The following is a 6,681-nucleotide window of genomic DNA, read 5'->3' on the forward strand; positions in this document are numbered from 1 at the left end:
CAGCAGACAGTAGCAGAGATATCAGAGTATAAGGGCTCTAGTAGGGGAGGGAGGCTATGGGAGGGTGCTATCCGGGAAGTGGGTGTAAAATAATAATAATAATAATTCTTCAAAGCATAAAAATTTACTCATTAATAATTGGTAGATGTGGAAACATTACCATTAAAATCTACCTGACCACTTTATATCCATGCTCAGATGCCAAGGAGCTCAGAAAGTAACCTACTGTGACTAGTAATAATCAGATATGTAGAGATTAGAAATGCATGTGCAAACACCTTAGTGTTAATTGCATTAAAAATTAAGTTTTCTGTATGAAACTGCATATTTTAATAATGAAATAGAGATCTTTTTTAAAGGTTAAAACCTTATTTAATTTTATGTCTTATAGAGTTTATAATGAGTAAAAGATTATATAAGCGTAATAATTCATCTGTAAACCTAGAAATGTACAGCCAATTTTGAAAGAGATGTACCCTAGCTCAGAAAAATGATATTGAATAGGTTAATGCTGTTGTAATGAAATGCTGCTTCTAATTAAAAAAAAAGAAAAAAAGAATATACTTTGAGAGTTTGATTGAAAAATGCAACTTTAAAATTTTTTTCCTAATAAAACAAAAAATTAAGCAGACATTATGACTGTGACTAATTCTGGATGTAGGACACACCACAGCACACATCCCATCTTCCCATGCAGGATCCTCTGACTCGGACAGTAGGAGCTCACAGCATGGAAGCAAGGGATGTCCGTGGGAGTGACCTGGTCACAAACTGCAGGCGTCCTCGGCAAATGCTGCTTGCCCTCCCATTATCTGTTTCTTTACTTCACCAGGACCAGGTTGAAGTTCACAGAATGGATTCTTATTCACTTGATTGCAGCCAACTTCTTAACTCTCTTATGTAAAGGAATTCCTCAGACTAGTGCAGCTTTTGAAACACTTCCTCCATGATTTTTGGATGCAAACTACTTTTCTGTCTCCACAGGTTGGGGAGGGGTGTGTCTGTCAGTACCACTGCTTCCTGAGCGTCTTCCAGGCCGTCAACGTCAGCCCTCCATTCTCCTGGTGTTCAAAGTTTAAGGTCAAATCTCCCAGTTACATTGCCTCTTCCCTGTACCTAAGCTGGATCCCAGCCCTTATTATGAACGTCGAGTTTCCTATGAACGTAATTGGAAACGGGGGCCATAAAAACACATCTAAATTCATTTGTTTATTGTTATTCTGCTACTCACAGAAAAATCCGTCACATATTATTTACAGTATACCTCTCAGTTAATGGTATCTTGTTCATGGGGCTCATGCTGTGGGCCAACAGCTCCCTTGTTTGCATCTTGTACAGACACAAGCAGAGGATAGAATATTTAAACAGGAGCAGCTTCTCGGTGAGTCCAGAACCACAAAGACCATTCTTCTCCTGGTCAGTACCTTTGTTTGCTTTTACACGGTTTCCTGCTTTTTGCAGGCCTGTTTGTCTGTTTTGTATAATCCAAGTTGGGCCCTGGTGAATATGGCTGCCCTAGTCTCGGGATGTTTCCCAGCTGTAAATCCTTTTCTGTTGATGAGTCAGATACCCTGCATCTCAACCCTGCCTTGTCTGCACAAGGCATTTGAAAAAAAAAAAAAAAAAAAAACACCATAGAACCAAATCCTTGTATGTGAGTATATATCCCGATGTAATTGCAGGAGCCAGGAAAGTGGAAAGGAACCATGGAGTTTCAGAAATAGAAAAGAGGCCAACAGAGAAGGATAGTAGGAAACATGTTAGCAAGGGGGAAATGGGGAAATGGGGAAATGGGGGTAATCCGCAGGGTAGAGAGGAGGGACGGAAATATGATGAACCCTGGGGGTCAGTGGAAGAAGGAGCTCAAGAGAGGAAGGATAATACGAAATGGGCATTATCAAGGGTAAATGGGGAAAATAGGGGTATATTAGCTGTAGAGGGAGCAGGTAGGTTAGACAGGGATGGATATCCACATCTATCTAATTGGACTTAAAGCCCTCTCAATGGGAGGGAACTCCTGGGTGTCACTGTAAACATATCTAAAAACAAATGGCTGGAGAGGTCATAGGTCCTAGAGAAAATCCTATCTCTGTCATATCTCCAGGCGAATTAAATTTCCTGCTGTATGCTAAATATAGGTCCTTATATTTACAGACAAGTATGCTGGACAGCACTCATCAAAGAAGCTTCTTTTTGCAATAGGTGGAGGCTACTGCAGATTTCCACAACTGGTCACACACAGAGAATATGTGTTTGAGAGATTCCCAGCCCTAAGTGATACATCTGCAGTGGAACCTCTATATCTAAGGCTCATGGAACATAAAACAGGGGTTAGAAAGAATATTAACACATCCCTCAACTCTCACTGGTGAAACGTCCTCATACAACAGAGTGAGATGCATACAGAAGGCCACAACTGGGCAAAGTGTGCGTCCCTGGATAGGGCTCCTATATTTAATAACCTCCCCATCCATGTCTCGGGGACCGTTGCTGAAGAGGGGTCAGAAAGATTGTAAGAGCCAGGGTTTGTGCACGAAAAGGAAACAATCTTTGAGGCTTCTTGAGACTTGTTCATGTGAACTTGCAGCAATGGTGACAGGGTGCACAAGAGCCATGTTAACTCAGACAAAAACTCAGCACCGAACTAGGGAAATTGACAGCAGGCCCCAACCCTAGCTATTGGGAACTAATTAGTTCCCACTGGGTGAGGGAGAGTTGATCTTCTTTCTTTAAGGGAATGATGCTAGATAGGCTGACTAGACTACAGTGGACGAACTTGCATGGAGGGACATTTGGGTACAAAAGCTTGACCAGATAGGCCTTAACATATATGACAGAATGCGTGAAGTTCTGTGGGGATATTTGAGGGGATTTAAATATGATTAAGAATTATTGTATGAAATGCACAAAATTTCAATAAAAATACGTTCAAAGACCTAGTTCTATGCAAGACATAAATTGTGTTTTTATCAATTTATGTTTGTCTATTTCAACATGCATACATGGTAGGGTACTGTTATCCATAAAAATTTATATTGCTATTTCAGTAACTTGGTTGCATCTGGGTACCATTTTGTTAAACAAAATAACCTAGCTACAGAGAGACATCTCTCATCTTTCTTACTCATTTGTACCTGTAAATAAGTCAAATATTTAGAAGAATAAAATGGAATGGTTGTTACTAGAAACTGGGAAGACTGTACGGGGGAGAATAGAAAAGTTTTCTCTGATGGAAACTAAACATGCTGAGTGCTGGAATCACCCCTTACGCTTGTTTTCTTCATAACGTACCATTTAGTAAAGCAACACATGATACAGTTCTACACGCATAAAAGAATGTGAAATCACACAAATACACTGATGGGTGAGGACACGGAAATGCTCGTTACACTGATTTGCTTCAAACACATTCTACATGTGGATGGATTAAATGAGCCTTAGATACTCCTTAAAGAGTTACAGAAAAAACTCATGAAATACTACATGCAACATACTTGATACTGCATGACCTTATGTGTGTGGGGCTCATGCTGTGGGCCAGCAGCTCCATGGTGCTCACTCTGCACAGACACAAGCAGAGAATGAAACACATGAACAGAACCAGTGTCTCCCCTGGATCCTCCCCTGAGTCCAGCACTACCCAAACCATCCTTCTCCTGGTGAGCACCTTTGTCTGCTTTTACACACTCTCCTGTGTCTGTCATGTTTGCTTGTCTCTTTTTTATCACCCTCCCTGGCTCCTGGTGAACTTGTCTGCAATAGTCTCTGGTGTTTCCCAAGCGTGAGTCCCTGTCTGCTCATGAGCTTGTCAGCACCCAGTGTATGGAGCTTCTACTTTCCTTGTATCAGGAAAAGAAAATCTCCCTAATCGTCTGAAGAAAATGTATGTTGTGTATTTGTCCACAATGTTTAATATTCTATTCAATCATCTTACACACACGTACACACACACATGCTCATATGCACACACTAGAGAGTTAACACATTATATCCATGAATGACAGACACCACTGAACACGTGTGCACATACACATATATTTTGTGTGTCCTGCATTATAACATGACTGTGTTTGCATTTCTGTTATTTTGATTGTTCATGAAGCAAGTAAAAATGTTTATCTAAAGATGATTAAAACTTTTATTATTAGAACAATGACAGTTTATTCTTATGTGTAGTATTATTTTTTCGTGCTTACCATATCACTATATGATTATGTTTAAAATACATTCAATATACTTCTATTTACTTATTTAACTTAGCTATACTGAACAAGGAATTCAAAATGAACCTGGTCATATAGGATTTAAGAGCCTTTCTGGTAGTGTTGAAGTACTTATTAGACTATAATGATACTTTATTAGAAACCAAAAAATAATTGATTTAAAGATTGTTCATTAATGTTCATGTAATGGTGGTCATTCCTGTATAGAAATTAGAGAAAATAGTGTGCTTCAACATTGTTGTATTATTATCTTCATTTTTATCTGTCGATTTCTTTTGTGAAGCTTATTTTAGGATTCTACATCTCAACGTTTTTATGTCATGGTATACTTTTATTGTCTAGGATATTTCAAGTTTCAAATTTTATCATAGCTTTGAAAACTAGTGACCCAGTACAGTTCCTTAAAAACATAAGTCATGGGCTGGAGAGATGGCTCAGTGGTTAAAAGCACTGACTGCTCTTGCAGAGGACCTGGGTTGGATTCCCAGCACCCACATGGTGGCTGCGAACCATCCCTAACTCCAGTTCCAGGGGAATTCGAAGCTCTCTTCTGACCTCCGTGGCATTGTACAACATGGCTGCATTCACATACATGCAGGCAATACACTCATACACATAAAGTAATAAAAAATAACAAAAATAAAATATTAAAAAATAAACAAAACATAAGTCATGAGTTCACTGTCATAGATTATGTGAGCAAGCAGATCCTAGGACAAAACATCCCAGAACACTGTCACACTCGGGGTGTGTGTTCCACCCCTCTCACCACGATCACCTTTGCCTACATCACACTCATAGCTTTTAGTCTTTGTTCAGGGACGTCTTACAGGATGACCCCTTGATCTTTGCTTTTGGAATTCCATGTTTCTGTGCATTTTATGGCCCCGTGCCCTAGAGATGATGTTCCATTGGGTGAATATATAGTTACTAATCTAGTGTTTCTTCTGCATGGACATGAGGGTGGTTTCAGCATGGGGCATAATCAGTACTGTTGAGATGTAAGTTGGACGACATGCTTCTGCAATAAAAGTGGACTTGCTAGGGTACATTTTTGCATGATTACATAAGGTGCATCATCCTGGTTCCAGGAAAACCTCCAAACTATTTCCAGGAATCTGTATGAATCTCACACCAAGGGAATGCTCTTAACAACACAGTATTGCTTGCTGTATTCTCCTTTATGTGAATCTATATATTTATTAAATATATAATGTATCTAACATAAATATATGGTAACGTTTATTTCTGTGAGTGTGTATTGCTCTAAGAAATTCCTTTTCTCAGGAAGAGTATTTATCTCAGGAGTTCATCATCTCTTTACCACGTATGAGTACGTAGGTTCAACACCCAGCCTTGTAAAACCCAAAAGAGAATACTTCCACTAAACAAACAACAAAGATCTCATGAGTCTTCCCATCTTGCGATCTATTTCCCGTTACTTTCTTTTAAAGCTATACTTTCGTGCATGAATGATTAATTTTAATTGTCAACCTGAGGATATTTAGAATCACCAGTAAACAAGCGTCTCAGCCTATCTATGGGGGGTTTCCTAGATTAAGTTCAAGTGCTTGTTCTCATTGTAAGTAAGGTGCACATGGTGTCCTGGACTGAGTTAAAATGCAGAACGAAGCTGAGCAGCAGCATTCAGCTCTCTGCTTCCTGACACTGGATGTAATGTGCCCAGCTGCCTCAAGGTCTTATCTCTGTGTGTTCTCCACCATGATGGACTGTGCCCTGGAACCTTTAAGCATTCAGCTCTCTGCTTCCCGACACTGGATGTAATGTGCCCAGCTGCCTCAAGGTCTTATCTCTGTGTGTTCTCCACCATGATGGACTGTGCCCTGGAACCTTTAAGCATTCAGCTCTCTGCTTCCCGACACTGGATGTAATGTGCCCAGCTGCCTCAAGGTCTTATCTCTGTGTGTTCTCCACCATGATGGACTGTGCCCTGGAACCTTTAAGCATTCAGCTCTCTGCTTCCCGACACTGGATGTAATGTGCCCAGCTGCCTCAAGGTCTTATCTCTGTGTGTTCTCCACCATGATGGACTGTGCCCTGGAACCTTTAAGCATTCAGCTCTCTGCTTCCCGACACTGGATGTAATGTGCCCAGCTGCCTCAAGGTCTTATCTCTGTGTGTTCTCCACCATGATGGACTGTGCCCTGGAACCTTTAAGTGACTTCTGTTTGGCATTTGCCACTGCAATTTGACAAGCAACTAATGCAATTGAAGATCAAATACACAGATTTTATTTATATCTCTATCTGTATTTCTGAGTGCAACTACATACACCTGTGTGCAGTACCTCTAGAGACCAGAACATGGTGCCTCATCCATTAGATCTGGAGTTACGAGTGGTTGTAAGCCACTCAGTGTAGGTGCAGGGCAGCAAACTGAGAGCCTGTGGAAAAGCAGTAAGCGTATTTATCTACTGAGCCATCTCTATACGCACAGT

At 40.4% G+C, this 6,681-nt stretch overlaps 1 pseudogene; it reads left to right on the forward strand.

The window, feature by feature from the left end:
* The first annotated feature begins 743 nt into the window (after window positions 1–743).
* LOC115072769 lies at window positions 744–3,868 on the forward strand (annotated as a pseudogene).
* The last annotated feature ends 2,813 nt before the right edge of the window (window positions 3,869–6,681 follow it).

The sequence above is a fragment of the Nannospalax galili genome, unplaced genomic scaffold (genome assembly GCF_000622305.1).
Source record: "Nannospalax galili isolate Female #2095 unplaced genomic scaffold, S.galili_v1.0 scaffold4, whole genome shotgun sequence".
In the NCBI taxonomy this organism is placed as follows: Eukaryota; Metazoa; Chordata; class Mammalia; order Rodentia; family Spalacidae; genus Nannospalax; species Nannospalax galili.